We start from the raw sequence: 19,333 nt of genomic DNA, 5'->3' as shown, positions 1-19,333 counted from the left end.
ATAAAAAAGCAACATATAAAAATGTACAGTATACAGCTAAAGCAGTGTTTAGATGATAATTAGTAGTTTTGAATGCTTCCTAAAAAAGAAAAAACATATCAAAAATAAATAATCTAGTGTTCTATTTCAAGAATCTGGAAGAGGAAGAATAAATCAAACACAAAAGAAGTGGACTACAATAATAGTAATGATAAGAACAGGAAATCAATAAATCATAAAAGCAGAAAAGCAAATAGAGGAAACCAATAAGACTAAAAGTCAATTCTTTGAAAAGATCAACAAAATGTGTGTACCTTTAGCTGGAATGACTGAGGAAAACAAAAACAAAAACAAAACAAAACAAAATAAAAGACAAAAACTACCAAAGTCAAGAATGAAGAAAGGAACATCACTACAAACCTACAGAAACTAAAAAGATTGTAAGGGAACACTATAAACAAATTTATGCCAACAAATTAGACAACTTAGGTAAAGTGAGCAAATCCCTAGACAGACACAAATTACCCAAACTAACTCAAGAAGGAGGAGAAAATCTGAATAGACATATATCAAGTAAAGAAACTTAATTAGTAATTTTAAATCTTCCCACATGAAAAAGCCCAGGCCCAGATGGCTTCACTGGCAAATTCTATCAAACATTTAAGGAAGAAAACACTACACAAACTCTTTCTAAAAATAGACAAGCATGGAAAACTTCCCAATTCATTGTATGAGGCTGGCATTACCTTGGTCCCAAAGCAAGATAGACATCGTAAGAAAGGAAAACTACAGATATCTCTCATGAACACAGACACGAAAAATATTAAAATATTAACAAACTGAATCTAGCAACAAACAAAAAGTTAAGTTCTGTAGATCGGTGCTTCTTTCTTGCCTAGAAACCAGCAAGACTCTAAGTAGTGACCAGCTGAGAGACCTTTTGCCAGAGGCCACTGATGTCCCATCATATAGGACCCAGGAAAATAACGCTCTTGGGGGGCTTTCTTCAAGGATTCATGGACAAGAATTGGTGATAAATGTCCCAGATGTCTTGTCCTTTGACTGAGATGACTCTGGGGCATGTTTTACAGTCTCAGGTTGGCCAGTGGGATTGTGCCTCAGTACAGACTGTGCTAAACAGTTCATGAACACATCTGTGTGTGCTTTCTTTCCTTTCTTGTCCCACTTCCCTACACAATACTGGTGCTTTCTGGGGTCATTTCCCCAAAATCCTGGTCTACAGTTCTGCTTTCATTTCCCCAAAACTGTGAGTATTCACATCCTGGTCTCCAGTTCTGCTTTCAAGACAACCGTCCTTGCCAGTTCCTTTCGGCTATGGCATAAGCTGAAAACAGTGCAGGAGAAACTTTCCCACAATTTTTAATGAAGTTATTCTGCTTGAAGCCAGAAAGACAGATGGCACCTCCAATAGTAACTGACTTTCCCAAGAAAAGCCTAAAAAGAGAAAAATTCATATGCCTAGAGAAGGAGAAAATTCAACTGTAGAAGGAATTCAGTTGCCCTCGGGATTTGGCTTTCATATTTCTATAAGCAGAACTGATGTGATTGTGGAAATCCAATCTAGTTATCATCTTCATTATAGTGATAGTGCTGACCTCACACAGCAAGTACCATGACATCAGGAGTCTTACTCCATTTACCTTGGCAATAACCTGACGTTCGCATCATTTTGCAAGGCAGTTTGCATTAACAACCCCCCCACCCCACCCCAAGACCTGGTTACCCAATTCTGTGCATGATCTTCCTATATCTGGGGAGAGGTGCAGGATAAGAATTAGGATCCAAAATTATAAGGGTTCATTCTATTATTAATATCTCCCATTTTTACAACATCTCATGTCAATGTGAATGAATGTTGGGAAGGTGTGAAAACAGAAACCCTGTCTCCAGAGTTTTCCCAGATCTGGTTTCAGCAGATTCACTCTTCTCATTCACTTCTTCAACAAACATTCATTTGTGCACCTACTATGTTCCATCTCTGTGACACAGTGTGGTGGATACATCCCAAGGTGATCACCCACAATGAGTTACACCCTTGTACAACAGAACCTGTGACTTACTTCTAGCCAATAAGACATAGCAATGGTAATAGGAGGTCACTCCCTTGACTACGTAAGAATTCATCTTAGCATACTGGAGTGGAAGAGACTCTCCCTTGCTGACTTCGAAAAAGAAAGCTGTCGTATTTTGAAAGGGGGCTGCTGTCGAGTGATAATGAGCATTTTTTCATGTGTCTGTTGGCGTATAAATGTCTTCTTTTGAGAAGTGTCTGTTCATATCCTTTGCCCACTTTTTGATGGGGTTGTTCATTACTCACCATCAGAGAAATGCAAATCAAAACCACAATGAGATACCATCTCACACCAGTTAGAATGGCAATCATTAAAAAGTCAGGAAACAACAGGTGCTGGAGAGGATATGGAGAAATAGGAACACTTTACACTGTTGGTGGGACTGTAAACTAGTTCAACCATTGTGGAAAACAGTGTGGAGATTCCTCGAGGATCTAGAACTAGAAATACCATTTGACCCAGCCATCCCATTACTGGGGATATACCCAAAGGATTATAAATCATGCTGCTATAAAGACACATGCACACCTATGTTTATTGAGGCACTATTCACAATAGCAAAGACTTGGAATCAACCCAAATGTCCATCAGTGACAGATTGGATTAAGAAAATGTGGCGCATATACACCGTGGAATACTATGCAGCCATAAAAAAGGATGAGTTCGTGTCCTTTGTAGGGACACAGATGCAGCTGGAAACCATCATTCTCAGCAAACTATCACAAGAACAGAAAATAAAACACCGCATGTTTTCATTCATAGGTGGGAATTGAACAATGAGATCACTTGGACACAGAAAGGGGAACATCACACACCGGGGCATATTATGGGGAGGCAGGGGAGGGATAGCATTAAGAGATGTACCTAATGTAAATGACGAGTTAATGGGTGCAGCACACCAACATATATACATATGTAACAAACCTGCACGTTGTGCACATGTACCCTAGAACTTAAAGTATAATAAAAAATAAAAATGAAAAAAAAGAAAGGGGGCTGCATGGCAGCAACCTGAGTACAGCCTCAGGTGTATGAAACCTGAGTACAACTCCAGTGGTTCCTAGATGCTGGAAGCAGCCTCTAGCACCCTTCTTGTTTCTTTCAGCCAACAAGAAAACAGGGACTTCAGTCCTATAGCCATACAGACACCGATTCTGCCAACAACCTGAAGGATTTTTGAAGCAGATTTTCCCTATTCAAGCTTCCAGAGAAGAATGCAGCCCAGCCAACATCCTGATGCAGCCTTGTGATATTCTCAGCAGAGGACCCAGCTAAGCCATGCTAAGATTCCCAACCAGTGGAAACTCTGAAATAGTGAATGTGTATCTCCCAAAGCCACTAAGTTTTCGGTAATTTGTTACGCACCATAGAAAACCAATACACAGAACTAGGGATACTCCTTGCTTCTCTAATACTCTGTGCCTTTGCATCTAGTTTCCCCAAATTCAATCTCAATCATTTTGCTTGACATCTCAAGTTGGATGCATCCCTCAGCCTCTTGCTCTGAAGAATTTAGGTATCTAACAGACAAATAGCAAAAGGAATCCAACCTATGGCCTGGAAAGACCAAGCTGGCTTAAAGCTGAACTACACAAAGGGAAGGGGAAAGGGCCAGTGCACTTGCACTGTCTTGAGAGATGGGTCAACATTGCTAGTGCGCACTAGCATCTGAGTCATCACCTTCTTCCCGAGCACAGGGTTAGACTACATTTCCCAGGCTCCTTGGTGGTAATAACCCTGGTTTTTGCCAATGGAGTATCAACTTCCAGAAGTGCTATTATTACCTCTAGGACAACAGTTTAGAGTGCATGCGCCTTCTCTACACTTCATTCTCTTCTTCAACTCACCAACCAAAAAAATTCCAATGAAAAATTCTGAGACCTTAGAAAATGACAGAAACATGTGACAGAAGGAGCTTGTGTCCCTGAAAGACTGCATGAAGCTAAGTTTCAACTCCCTCACTATCCCTTGCTGGACAGTTTTGTTTTGTGTTTGTTTTTGTTTTTTGTTTGTTTGTTTGTTTCTGAGACAGAGTCTGTCTCTGTTGCCGGGCTGGAGTGCAGGGGCACGATCTCAACTCACTGAAACTCCACCTCCCGGGTTCAAGCAATTCTCCTGCCTCAGCCTCCCGAGTACCTGGAACTAGAGGTGTTTGCCACCAAGCCCAGCTAATTTTTGTATTTTTAGTAGAGATGGGGTTTCACCATGTTGACCAGGATGGTCTCAGTCTCTTGACTTCATGATCCACTGGCCTCAGTCTCCCAAAGTACTGGGATTATAAGCGTGAGCCACCATGCCCGGCCAATTGGACAGTTCTATCAGTCAGCCTTCAGCCAGAGAAATAGAATAAGTAGGAGATATATATTAAAACATGCATTGCAAGGAATTGGCTTATATCATTGTGGGGCTTGCCTAGAAACATCTGAAATCCTTAGGGCAGGCCATCAGGAAGGACAGGATGGAAGTTTCCAGCACAAGTTGAAGCTTCAGTCCTCAGGTGGGATTTCTTTTTTCTTTTTTAATTGATGCATAATTAGACATATTTATGGAGTACATGTGATATTTTGATACATGCATACAATGTGTAGTGATCAAATTGGGATAATCAGAATATCCATCACCTCAAACATTTATCACTCCAGCTTTTATTTGAAATGTTGGGAACATTTCAAATCTTATTTTCTAGGTATTTTGAAACATACAATATTGTTAACTGTAGTCACACTACTGTGCTATCAAATACCAGCAAAACGACTATTAGATAGGTGGGATTTATTCTTCTAGAGGAAATTCTCCACTCTGTTCTTAAGACCTTTCAACTGAAAGAATCAGATTAAGATTATCTACGATAATCTCCCCCCGTTAAAGCCAACCGATTATGGATTTCAATTACATCTATCAAGTACCTGTGCAGCAACATCTGAATTAGTGTTTAACTGAATAACAGGGGACTGTTTCATTTAATAACCTAGACAAGTTGACACAAAAAACTGGCCATCACATGGTGATGGCAATTAGTAAACACAACTGCGTTAAGTCACTGATGATTGGGGTGTGTTTATTACAACACTGAGAGAAGAGTCCACCCTGACTAATGAAAGCAAGTTATCATTCTTCAAAGACTTGGTTTTTAATCCTGAGAGTGGAGATAATAATATATCTTTTCTGGAATGTCTATATCCCTAATTAGTAAAGATTAGTGACCCCCCCCCCAAATACTTCTAGGACTCCTTTACAGGACACTAGTAGGTTTTCTCCTCATCAGTCTTTCATCTCATGGCAAGGTACTGTGAATTTCTAGCATGTCAGCCTCCCCATGGCCATAAACATTCCCAGGTCAAGCCACTTCATCTCTCACCTGGGCCATAGGCCACTCTCCTAACTGACTGATATGGTTTCACTCTGTGTCACCCAAATCTCATGTCAAATTGTAAACCCCACAAGTCAGGGGAAATGTTGGAAGAAAGAAAACTCAGCATGCAAAACTCTCAGTACTCTTTTGTATATTTTTTAGGATTTCGGGATCAAGGAACCTGTATCAAGCACTGGCTCTGGCTAATTTAAATAGAAAAATGATTTGTTATGGCGATATTGGATTGAATATGGGGAAACTAGATCCAAAGGCACAGAGTATTAGAGAAGCAAGAAGTATCCCTAGTTCTGTGTATTGGTTTTCTATGGTGCATAACAAATTACTGAAAACTTAGTGGCTTTGGGAGACACTTATTCACTATTTCAGAGTTTCCACTGGTCGAGAATCTTAGCATGGCTTAGTTGGGTCCTCTGCTGAGAATATCACAAGGCTGCATCAGGATGTTGGCTGGGCTGCATTCTTCTCTGGAAGCTTAAATAGGGAAAATCTGCTTCAAAAATCCTTCAGGTTGTTGGCAGAATCGGTGTCTGTATGGCTATAGGACTGAAGTCCCTGTTTTCTTGTTGACTGAAAGAAGCAAGAAGGGCTTCTAGAGGCTGCTTCCAGCATCTAGAAACCACTGGAGTTGTACTCAGGTTTCATACAACTGAGGCTCTACTCAGGTTGCTGCCATGCAACCCTGTTTTGAAACATGGCACCTTTCTTTTTCAATGCCAGCAAGGAAGAGTCTCTTCCACTCCAGTATGCTAAGATGAAGACTTATATAGTCAAGGGATGACCTCCTATTACCATTGCTATGTCTTATTGGCTAGAAATAAGTCACAGGTTCTGTTGTACAAGGGTGATATTGGATTGTTCTTGCCTCTCAGAGAGAGTGGAGGCCTGGGTTCAGTTTTCCCCCATGCTGTTCTCATGACAGTGAGTTCTCACAAGATCTGATCGATGAAAGTGTGGCACTTCCTCTCTCTCTCTTTCTCTCTCTCTCTCTCTCTGTCTCCTGCCACCTTGTAAGACACACCCTGCTTCCCTTTCACTTTCTGCCACAATTGTAAGTTTCCTGAGGCCTCCTCAGCCATGCTGAATTGTGAGTCAATTAAACCTCTTTTCTTTATAAATTACTCAGTCTCAGGTAGTTATTTATAGCAGTGTGAAAATGGATTAATACACTAACCCCTCTGCTTTAAGACAGCCTCCCTGTGGCCACAACCCTTCCCACAGTCTACCCCTGCCAGTTCATCCTCCACACTGCTATAGAATGCCCTTTCTATGCACGAATTTGACCATGTTATTTCCCTTGTTAGTTATTTCTATCATTCTTTTTTGCTTTTATATGAAGTCTAAGATCGACATTTCAAAAGACACTGGAAACTTTACAGCTTCCATATTTAGCTTCAGCTTCTATCACCTGCCTCCTCCAACTCTGGGTCACCGTGCTGTACATTCATTCTACCCACACATAAATCTACTCCCTTTGCCTGGTAACACCTTACTCGGTTATATTTTTATGCTCTTATTAAAAGTGATTGTGATCATTTATTTTGAGATCCCTAATAATAACTAATGTGCATTTTCTTTTCTAATTTTCACAATTTCCCTTTAAGGTTGGAATATCATTACAATCATCCTACAAAAGAGGAGACTAGGGTCTCAAGTACTAAATGATTTGTCCAGGATTTCTCAGTTTTATAAGCCTTAGATCTGACATTCAGACCCAAACGAGCCCAACTCTGCAGCCTAAACTCTTAACTACCACACTAAACTGCTTCCCAAGTCTTCATACCTGCTCGCTGCTTGTAATTTCCAATCTCACCTCGATAATTCTTACCCTTTCACCTGGGAAGCACATCCTCACCCTTTAAATCTCAGTTCAAACATCACAGTGTCAGTTCTCTTTTGCCTTCCCACCATCAAGAACTTGTCCTTCATTTTCCCACCATCAGCTGCTCTTCCCATAGTAACAGCACCTATCACACTCTTGTGTTTTCTATTTTCCTGACTGTACCCTGACTAATATGCAGTCAACCATCATGAAAATCTAGAAAGCAATTAGAGCCCTGATATCTCCCTATAGGTTCTTGGAAAGCTGATCTACAGAAATGCCAATTAGGCTACAGATGCTGCAAAAATAGCCAAGATGTTTCACATTTTGATACCCAGATCCTCTCTGTCATTCAAAAAACAGTTGGTATAACGAATACATAAATTATATAAGTCATATATGTAAACCAAAGATAGACAAAGATAAATATTGTAAGGCAAAGAATGCAGGCTATTACTGAGGGTGCCCTGTTAAGCGGATACATAAGTTAGAAGGTTTAACAGTGCCAGAATCTGGGTGGCACAAAAGATTGAGAATTGCTAACCAAAAAATATGATTCTGCTCCCTCCTTTAAGAAGGATCTCCATCGTGCTTCCTAAGTTGCAAAAGTGTATTGCTCAACAGATACTGGAGGGAGGGAAACCAAGTAGGGGGCTAGCATCCTAGTCCTAAAATTGATTAAATGCCTTTTCATTGAGAAATGGAAGTATTCTATTGTATTACTGCTTACCAAATATTCTAATTTCCTTGTCTGTACTATCGATACCTGCAGTGGAATTACACATCTCCATCCTGTTGAACACAGGGATATTCACTTGCTTTTGACCAGAAATATGGGTTAGCACGATGTTTGTCACTTCAGGCAGAAGTTTTAAGAGCTAGCTCGTCTCTTTTCCCCTCTGCCACAAAAGCTGGTGCTGCCCCATACAGAAGTTGTTCATCAGCTTGGGTATCAGAGTGGAGATGCGGCAGCCCCAGGATCATGTGTTGCAGGGGCAGGTCATAAAACATTATTGCTGAAAGCCACTGAGGTTTTAAAGTCACTTGTTGTACCGCAGCATGTCCAGCCTATTCTAAATAAATGTATCTGTTCAAAAAAACATGGAGCTTCTTCTATAAAAATAAAATATGTGTCTTTGGAGACTGGAGGGATGGAAGTCCATGTAATGCAGAGGTAAAACATTTGGTAAAACTTTCACCTGCTGTAAGAGCCCTGATGAGCTTGTAACTTTAGACAAGAAAGAGATGAGATCAGAAAGAATTGGCCAAATTTTAGCCAAGACTAAAACATACTAGATAATCCAGAAACTCAAGACCTTGTATACTTTGAAGAGCTACTCCTTCTGAAACCCAAACAGAGGAAAATAAAACTGAGAAGTGGCAAAGGTTGATTAAAAGCTGGCCTCCTGGGAAGAGCCAACTCAAGATTGCAGCCATCACAACTTCTGTTAAGCTTTCTGAATTAAGATGGCATATGTGTCTTCTGACTAGGTTGGTATGTGTGCACATACTTTATATAGCCTCCCCTGGAATGTAAGCAGAAAATGTGAATATAATGGGGTATCACTCCCTTGGTTATCTTAAGTTATATGGCAAAAGGGATTTTGCAGGTGTAATTAAGGCCCCTAATCGGAGACTGTAAGTTTTATCAAAAAGTTTATCAAAATTTTATCAGAAAGTTTATAAAAATTTTCCTGGATTGTCTTGATAACGAGGTGAACCCTTAAAAGAGGTTAGAGAGATTTGAGGAATGTGAAATTTTGTAGCTGGCTTCGGAGATGTAAGAACCAGAGGACAGCCTCTAGGGGTTAAATGTGACCCCTGGAGAAAAGTCAACAGGAAACCAGAGACCTCCGTCCTACAACTACATGAGTTGAAAGAGGACACTGAGCTTCAGAAAGGCATTCAGGCCAGCTGATGCCTTGATTTCAGCCTTATGAGACCCTGAGAAGTGAACAGTGTCATACTGCCCAGACTTCTGACTGACAGAACTAGAGGTGATGAATGTGTGTTGTTTTAAGCCAATAAGATTGTGGTAATTTATTAGGCAGCAATAGAAAACTAACACAGCTCTAATAAATCTTTTCAGTTAGACCAAATTGCTTAGGAAAAAAAGATCTCCAGGGTTCACTCAGAAAATGGGTAAAAAGATAAAAACAACTAAATTTTGAGAGAAAGTCATGTCTCAGGAAGAATTGTGGGTGTTGCTACTGGCATATGTTGTTGACTACAAGACACCAGCTAAGCTTTTAAGAGTTTTATGTCAAAATAACTACCATTCTAGACAAAAAATAAAGATTGTAACAGTTCAAAACGTGTAGGTCATCAACCTTCTATGGAAGAAAGCGAGTGAGAGAGGTATTTAGCCCTCCATGAGGGCTTATTCTCCAAATCCCTCTTCAATTGCATCTAAGAAAGATCATGGAAAAGGAAGGACATCATCCTGGAGGGTGAAGAAGAACCATAGACAAGGAATATCCCAACCCCACCTAGAAATCTCATGTCTGCCATACAGGATTACAGAATTGCTATGGGCCAGTGACTGCTATGTGCCTTTCATCCTTTCCCTTTCCAAAATATAGGATTTATTAAGATTATCCTGTCCCTGTTCTGACACTGTGTTTGGGGGAGAAATAAACAGATATATTATATTTTTGGCTCATGGGTGCCATGATGATGTTGGTGTTTCATTCCTATAACCTTCCCTTGACTCTTCCATGCATACTTACCAACATCCAACTACATCACTAGAGTCCCTTGGCCTGTGGTTCCCTTCCACAAACATGGAAGCCTAGAAGTGCTGAGGAATTAATCCACTTGGGAACATCCCTCAACCAACGACTGATGGGAATCAATGTATAAGTACCCAAGGTTCCCTGTCTCTCAAGTGGGATAACGTTGAGTTGTCTGTCTTCACTGGCTCTCATCATTTCTCCAATGGGAGTTAGCTCCAATTGCCCATGCCTTTTATCGTCTACCTTGGCTACCTTATGTTTTGTCTCACTTAACCGATCCTCTAAGTTTTTTTTCATTTCACAGATAAATCATTTGCACTTTGAGTCCCTATCTCAAAGTATCTTTCTAGATAAACCTAACTATGACAAATCTTTTCTGAATCTAGGTGCATCATATCTGGTAAGGACCATGCAGAAATGATCACACCTCCTGCAGAGCTTCTGAATTTTGATCTTGAAGCAGAGATTTGCAGAAGACAGCAGGGGCAGTCTTTGCGGTCTCTCTTAAGGAGAGGAAGAACTTGAGTGTTTCTGCCTGAAAAGGGGGAAAAGAACTTAATGTCTGGTTGCTTCAAAAATGGGCTTTCCCTCTTTGTGTTTCACTTCCCTGTGGGAGGATAATACATCCCCACTCTAATGAATTCAGGAGTAAACTACATAACTTCTTTGGTCCATGACAGCAGGGAAGAAGTGATGATTCATTTCCTGAGGAAAGCTTCAAGAGTCAGCACACGATTTGCTACATTTCTTTCCTTTCTGCTATACATATGACAATGTTCCAGAAAGAGGTTTTTCCACCAGCTGGATCCCAGAGCGAAGACTTAAAAGTAGAATCTGGCTGACTCAGGATAGACCCAAACTTCTGGAATTGTAAGACAATAAGATTTTAGTATTATTTGTTACTGTGACATAACCTAGCCTGTCTTGACTGATACAGTGTTCCCAAAAAAGAACTTTGGGAAAACAAGGAAGACACAAATACCTAAGAAAAGAGTAAAACTGAAGCTATACAGCCATATTCTCTGAAAACGAGGATACTGCAAAGAGGAGACTTTGGCTCCTGTGATTTGGAAAGAAAAGCAATCACTGTGGCTATTTAGAGGCACAGTAATCGTAAGAACAAGAGGGCAGAGCAAAATTATGCAAAGGCTATCACTCAAGGAATTCAGGAGGATTTTTATTCTCCCCACAGATGGAGTCGTAAATAGCCAGAATATATTATCACAGGCAATCAGAAAATTGCTGTCAGTAATTTTAAATGAAACTTTGGCAAGTGAAATGTTGAAAAAAGAAAACTCAGTGTGCAAAACTCCCAGTACTCTTTCGTATGTTTTTTAGGGTTTGGGGATCAGGGAACCTGTGTCAAGCACCGGCTCTGGCTAATTTAAATAGAAAAATGATTTGTTATGGTGATATTGGATACTTCTTGCATCTCAGAGAGAGTAGAGATCTGAATTCAGAAGCTATGCAGCCAAAGATAATGTATCTAAATCACTGTACGTATTGGCCCAGTTTAGATACCAGTTTATAGCTGCCACGGATGAGGACAGGCCCAGCAGCTTATACTGCCAATATTATGGGAGGTACTATGGTTTGGAATGTTTGTCCCCTCCAAAACTCATACTTAAATGTAATTCCCAATGTGGCAGTATTGAGAAGTGAGGCCTTTAAGAGGCAACTGGGTAATGAGGGCTCTGCACTCATGAATGGATTAATGCATCCATGGATCAATGGGTTAATGTGTTAATGGATTGTTAATGGTTTATGACAAGAGTGGCACCTGTAGCTTTATAAGAAGAGAGAGAGTGGAGTAGCACACTCAGCCCCCTCATCACATGATGTTTTGTGCCATCTTGGGACTCTTCAGAGAATCTCTACCAACAAGAATATTCTTCACCAGCCCACCAGATGTGACCCCTTGACCTTGGACTTCTCAGTCCTCATAACTGCAAGAAATAAATTCCTTTTCTTTATAAATTACCCAGTTTTAGATATTCTATTATAAGCAACACAAAATGAACTGAGACAGGTGATGACATTGAAACTGGAATTTAGATGAAGCTGATGCGGCATTTTCCATCCCCTTCTTGCTGGCGTGTTAGTTTCCGCACCAAGGACAGCTCCAAGGTGGCGCTAACCTCTGCTACTTCCAAAACTGCTGATAGCTCAAAAACGCTTTTGAGGGGTGTTTGGTCAGAAAAGCAAATTGAGGCAGTTGCAACCAACCTCTGCAATTCTCTGCTAGTTTCAGCAATAGGGTCTTCTTAGTGAAACCACTGGTAACTGGAATCCATTACTCCACAGTTTCTCTTTGGAAAAATCATGAAGCCTTGAAGCCCAACCATACTGTAGAGTTCATTTTAAAAGTTTCTCAAGCCAGATTATGTGCCAGGCAACATTTTACCAGAGAAAAGATATTTAAAAGGTAAACACCATTACCACAACTAACTCATCCCCACAAAAGATATGGCATGGCCTGTGTTTTTGGTGTCACTTGCTCATCACTCATAGTTTGGGGTGGGTACATATGAAGGACAAACTCAGTGCCATGCACAAGGGAGTCTAGTAAAGGATGTCGTTTTTATTTTTTATACTGAAAAGTAGATTCTGTCTCAAAGATGGAGGAGTCTTCACAAAGAGGAAAGGGGTTCAGACATTGGATGAACAAGAATGACAGACAGCCACTCTAAGACCACGTGTCTCACATGGAGAGTAAACAAGGTACAGTTAAAAGGGCCCAGACTTGGACTCAATTCCTGCCCTTTTCATCCTAATTGTGTGAACTTTCTCACCTCTGGGCCTCACCTTGCTATCCACAAAATGGATGACTGCTGTTGTTATGATTGCTACCTATTTATATCTCTCTATGTATCTTTCTACCTGTTTGTAGCAGACTCATCTTAAGAGCATTGCTGCAAATCATGTATGCAAAAGTCACAGACAGTGGTCACAGTACAGTGACCACATGTGAGCCACAAACAGGTTTGGATTGGCACATCATGCTCCTGAAATATTTTAATTGTCAACACAAAATATTACCAAAGACATAGATTTACCTGTGTTTTATAAGTAGAGATCAGATATTCTGATTTTTCTTTTCTTTATATATAAAAAGGGTGCCAGCTTTCACCACACACCCCTCACCCACTTTCCTAAAACCATCTTCCTATTTTTTTCTATCTTCCAATGTCAGGTATATAAATGACATAGAAGGAACCATCCTGGACTTGATCCACCGGGACTCTAGTTTGACTTTCAGCTCTTCTATCTTCCAGTTGTGTGACTTAGGGGCAGTGACCTAATTTTTTAAGTTTTAATTTCCTTATCTTTCAGAATGACTGTGAATACCCTTTAGAATTGGTAACCATACACAAGGAAAGGGCACCAGAAGCCCTTTACTCCCTCATTATTAAGCCCTCAGTGATTTTCCCAGTCTCACATCCTTTCATGACTCTCCTCATAGTCTATTTTTTGGTAACACTGCACTCCTCTCTCTCTCTCCTCTCGCTCTCACTCTCTCTCTTCGTGGTAATATGCTGTCCTTTTCCAAATTCTGTTCCTGCTCTCTGGATTGTCCTCTTCCTTCTCTCTTCAACTTTTTTCAAGGGCACCTCCTCCACAAAGCTCTCCATGATCCCCTGGGCTAAATTTGTTGTTCTTGGAGCTCATGGGGTTCCCTGACTCTTTATGTCATGCTATCATTATTTCACAGTTTTATAAGTTACCTTTCCATCCATGTCCCACTAGACTGAGCACCTTGGATGGTGGGATCTTGTAGCAAGATCAAGGAGAAAATAAACCTAAGCTACTTGGAAGAATCTCCAAATAATAATAGTGAGTGAAAAGGTATGTTACAGAAGAATATACACAAAATGAATAATATTTATATTCAAGTTTTTAAACATGCAAGAACGTTGTATGTGTTTTAGAAATACACATATGTGGTAGAAGTAAAAAGACAAGCATTGGAAAAATAAACAAAATTTATACTAATGGTTTCCTGGCAAAGAGACATGAGACGTACAACCGGAGTAGCTGTGGAGGGAGAGAGACTTGTCTACCCAGAAAGCTTTATGTTTATATGTAATATTCTATTTCTTAAATCTGGATGGTATATGACTATTTATACTTTTGTGTGTGTTAAATATGTTTAAATAAATTTTAAGATGAAAGTAAAAAGCATGGGATTTGGAGTTTAAAAGATCCTGTCTCTGTTACTGTCAGTGAGATCCTAGGCAAGTTACCTTTTAAGCCTCAGTTTCCTCATCCATGAAATGGGAATTAAGAGTCGTTCTCTAGGACTTTGTGGAAATTATAAGAGATCACATCTACGAAGTGAGTGTCCCGTTCAGTATCTAGCAGAGATCAAGTGCTCAGGAAATGTATGTTGAATAAATTAGCAAATATTAGAAACCATGTAAGATGCTTTAAAATGCTTCTGGGGGTGCTTATTTATTTGGCACCTTAACGTCTTTAAAGAAAAAGAAGTGAAAGCATCATAACTGTCTGATTAGTAGATACTTGAATGTTGAAAGTAGAAAAAAAAGCATCAAGACCCCTAACTATTCTCTTCACTTCCAAAGATCATTCTCAATAGTTAAGCTTGCATTGCGAAAATAAAGCATAACTCCTTCAGAAGAAGGATCACAGTGTAAGGAATGGGATCTTCAAACAGGAGGCGCAGCCTCCTTAGAGATGCCTCTTGCTGCCAATCACCTCCCCTTTACTCTTGACCAGGAAACCTCTTCAGAAACTCACAGAATGATAGGCAGTCAGCATGCACCTTCTCTATGTGCAGAGAAGGGGACAGATCCCACTGTGGCATTTCCCATCCACGCCTTGCTAGTGTGTCGGTTTCAGCACCAAGGACAGTTCCAAGGTACAGCTAACCTCTGCTACCAAAACTGTTGAAGGCTCCCAAACGCTTTTGAGGGGGTGTTTGGCCAGAAAAGCAAATTGAGTCCGCTACAACCAACCTCTGCAATTCTCTGCTAGGTTCAGCAATAGAGTGTTCTTAGTGAAACGACTGGTAACTGGAATCCATTTCTCTACAGTTTCTCTTTGGAAAAACCATGAAACCTTGAAGCCCAACCACACCAGAGAGTTCATTTTTAAACGTTTCTCAAACCAGTTTATGTGCCAGCCAACATTTTACCAGAGAAAAAAAATATTTAAAAGGTAAACATATAAATATATAAATATTTTTCAAGCTAAATACAAGAAACAGCCCTGAGACAGAGGATAGCAGAGTTAGAGCAGTGATTTAGGATTGGTGGGCCAGAAAAAGGCTCTCTGAGGAGCTGATATTGAATTTGGATTAAAAGGTTCTGGCCATACAAAGATTAAGCAAGCACAGCCATGCAGAGAAACTGTGTGCAGAGGCCTGAGGGGAGGAAACAACTGACCTCTGGGGAGAAAGCATTTCCACAAGAAGGAACGGAAATTGCAAAAGCTCTGAAACCAGAGAGAGGTTGCCTGTTTGACTAACAGAATGAGAGCAGTGTAGCCTCATGGCTTCCAGAAAAATGAAGAAGTCATGCAATAAGGTCAGAAAGGTTGGCCAGGACCAAAACAAGGAAAGTCTTAAGTGCCATGGTTTACAGGGGATTTTTTTCAACAAGTGATGAGAAGAGGTTGAAATAACTTAAGCAGAGATGTGATAGAATCACATTTATGCTTTAAAAGATCACTATTGCTGTTGCCTGGAGAATGTGCTGAGAGGAGGCAACCAGTAGAAACGGTTAAAGTGGTAAGTGGGGTTATCTTGGTGAGAGGTGAGCCTGGTGTGGATGGGGTAGGGAGTTGAGGCAGACAGAGGTATGTGGATTCAGGAAGTACTTTGGAGATTGAACAAATAAATCTTGTTGGTATACTGGATATGAGGGTGAGAGAAAAAGAAAAGATTGCAGATGAGTTTGGGTCTTCTCATTTGAGCAAGTGAGCAAATGGAGATGTCTTGAAGTGACCTGGGCAAAATTGATGCAGAGAGAACAAATTGATGGGAGACCAGGAGTTCCACTGGGAGCATGTTAGGCTTGAACTGAACAGCATTCAGGCAAAGGTCTGATTGTATAAAGGTCTGGCTGGTCGTATAAACTGGGAGCTCACCTTGGGTTGCACATTCACTTAGGCGTCATTGTACTTAGCATAGGGATTCTTATTGGAAAGGGGAGCATTTTGCCTCCCAAAAGACATTTAGCAATGTCTGGAGATATTTTTGTTTATCACAACTGAGATGAAAAGGGATGCACCTAGCATCCCTTAGGTAGAGGCCAACAGTGCTGCTAAGTGCCCTGTAATGCACAGAACAGCACCTACAACAAATCATATTTCCATCCAAAATGGTAATGGTGCCAAAGTTGAGAAACCCTGGTTTAGAGCTTAGACATGTGCAACTTCCCCTACAGAGGAGTGTTCATAGGCAAGAGAAGACAACTCAGGATTGCTCAAACTGTCTCTGTCGGCCACCTCAATCCTTTTGCTCCAACTGTAGACTTTGGTTTCTCATCATCTAGCTTTAAAGAAAGCACTCAAGCTTTAGAGTCAGACAAATTTGAGTTTAGATCTCAGCTCTACCACTAATCATGTGACTTTGGGCAAGTAATTTAACTTCTATGAGTTTCAGGGAATGATAGTATCGCTTCCTGGGTTTGTGACAAGGGAAATGAGCTGATTATAATGTGTCAGGACATTGTCTACAACCCATAAACACTCAACAGATGATTATATTCCCATGTGTGGCCTAGCTTTAATTTTGTGTTTTTCTGAGACCTCTGTGCCCCCTCACAACCATCCTCTCACCCCAGACTCCAATCTCTGAGCTGTGCCCTGTGCAGACCTTTTTATGCCACATTTTGCACTGAAAGCATCTATTTATGAGCCTGTCCACCCCTGCTCAGCAGTGAATATGAAGACAACTCTACTCATGTTCATAAGCCGCTGTGAATTTCACATACACAAAACCATCCCCTTTATATTCACTCACCCCTTTAACCCACATATCAGCCCAGGGAAACATGCTCTGGTGTTCTTGGTTTACAATTGCAGTCAGCACGGCTCAATTTAGATAATAAACTAAACAACCCCAAACATATCGCTTCTCCACTAAACCAAGTCAAGGTGCAATCCCCACTCCATACAGCCTTTTAAAAGTTGCTTGACACCTGCCCTGGAAATCCAAATAAAGGTGTTAACCCCCACCCCCAGGCAACTTTGGTTGATGGATCCAGGGTGTCACGGGGCAAGGGAAGGCCAGCTCTGGGTTCTCACTGCTCAGCACGACTGTCTGCCCAGCCCCAGGCAGACTCTGTGGAAAGCCAGGATTCTGTCTTGCTGAGACAGCTTCAGCTAAGCAACTTTGGTCTCTTGGCCCAACAGGCCTTAATGATGTCACTTAGACCTGGGCACAAATTTGCTGAGCCCATGACATCACAAAATCCTCTTCCCCAGGGCCTTAGGAAAAAAGAGAAGCTTTCCAGGGTACTGCCTGCTTAACAAAAAAGGTAGAGGACTGGAGAGTTTATTATGTGCGTCTCTAATGAAAAACCTGAAAGGAGTCATTAAAGAACCCTGAATTTTGGAAAAGATCTTTGTGGAAAGATAACAAATAACTTTTATTCTCTAGCTTTTCCAAGTCTCAGTTTCCTCCTTAAATGCATGAAAATAATAATTATTTCCTTAAAGAAACAGCTGTGAGGTTTCAAGAGCAAGCATATATTAAAAATATATAATATAATGTCCAGCATCTAAACGGGAGTTGGCAAATGATATGGTTTGGCCTTGTCCCCACCCAAATCTTATCTTGAATTGTAGTTCCCAAAACCCCCATGTGTCATGGGAGGGGCCTGGTGGGAAGTAATTGAATCATGGGAGCAGTTACCCTTATGCTGTTCTCCTGATGATGAGTTCTCACACAATCTAATGGTTTTATAAGGGGCTTTTTTCCCTTTGCTCGACACTTCTCTCTCCCACCACCTTGTGAAGAAGGTGCATTGCTTCTCCTTCATCTTCACCATGATTGTAAGTTTCCTGAGGCCTCCCCAGCCATGCAGAACTGTGAGTCAATTAAACCTCTCTTCTTTAGAAATGACCCGGTCTTGGGTATTTCTTCATAGCAGCATGAGAACAGACTAATACACAAAGAACAGTCATTTTATTTAATTTCGACTTAATAAATAGTGTATTTAAGAAAAACTAGATAATGTAGATAAATCAATAAAAATAAGAAAAACCAACCGCAAGCCCACCATCCTAAGATAATCACTGTTAAGCTTTTGAAGAGGTCCTTTCAAACATTTTTTTTCTATGCATGAATATGCAGACACCTGATTAAAAAACATGAGACCATGCAACTATCAGAGGCTTTCACCATAAGAGAAGAAAGCCCACGTGTTCCAGAAGGCCCACTACATCACTTCAGGCCCATATATGTGTACATGGGCTTAACTTTGTCCTCTCCCTTTATGTGAGTTGGCATTAAGCAAAATTAGATTAGTATCCTCCAGACAAGGACAATTTACCTAAACAGCTAGGTTCAGTCCACAGTAGCTGCAGATAGAACGACTCTTGTAAGCTTACTTGAATTGACGCAAAAAATTCCTTTGAAACCAGGTCATCTTGTGGAAGTGCAAGTTCACGCTTGCTTGGTGTGCCTGGAGAAAGGCAGAGGAGCTTTGGCAATCCCTAAGGAATGTACTTCATGCAACAGGAATCACTTGCAGGCACTAGCGGGAACAGCCAGGGATGCTCACATTCACTAACACTTATGCGAGAGGTACTTTGTGGTCTTTATTCATTTAATCTTTACATCTTTATGAGGCTGGTACTATTACTGTCCACATTTTACAAATGAGAAAATTGAGGCACACAGAATAAAGTGAACCCTAAGGTCTGTTTCATCCCAGAATTGTACATGGGAACTTGGACAGCTCATTTAACCTCTCTGAGCCTCTGTTGGCTAATCTTGCAAGAGAACTGCAATGCATTTACAGTTCTCAGCACAGAAAAGGAGCTGAAAATATATTAGATTATATCCATTATCTTTTTCAGAAAATGCTTGGCAAAATTTTGACACTGCTCCCCCTTCCCCAGCCCCCAGGACTAGAAACACAATTTAATTCATTTAATCAAACCTGTCATTAGCTCTCTTCCTGGCCACAGGTGTGTGGCTGTGTCTGGAGCCTCATTAGTAGGTCCATGGTATTAGGGTTTGGGGCCATACCAAGTGCTGCCAAGTATAGCAGGCCAGTTTCCGTGGCCTTGGAGTGAGTCATTTCCTGTTTAATTTTCACTTGTCCACAAAGGCTATCAACTGCTTGGGAAGGAGAAAAATATA

The sequence above is a fragment of the Macaca thibetana genome, chromosome 6 (assembly GCF_024542745.1).
Source record: "Macaca thibetana thibetana isolate TM-01 chromosome 6, ASM2454274v1, whole genome shotgun sequence".
Lineage (NCBI taxonomy): Eukaryota > Metazoa > Chordata > Mammalia > Primates > Cercopithecidae > Macaca > Macaca thibetana.
The sequence above is the reverse complement of the archived record's forward strand: the minus strand, read 5'-3'. Positions refer to the sequence as shown.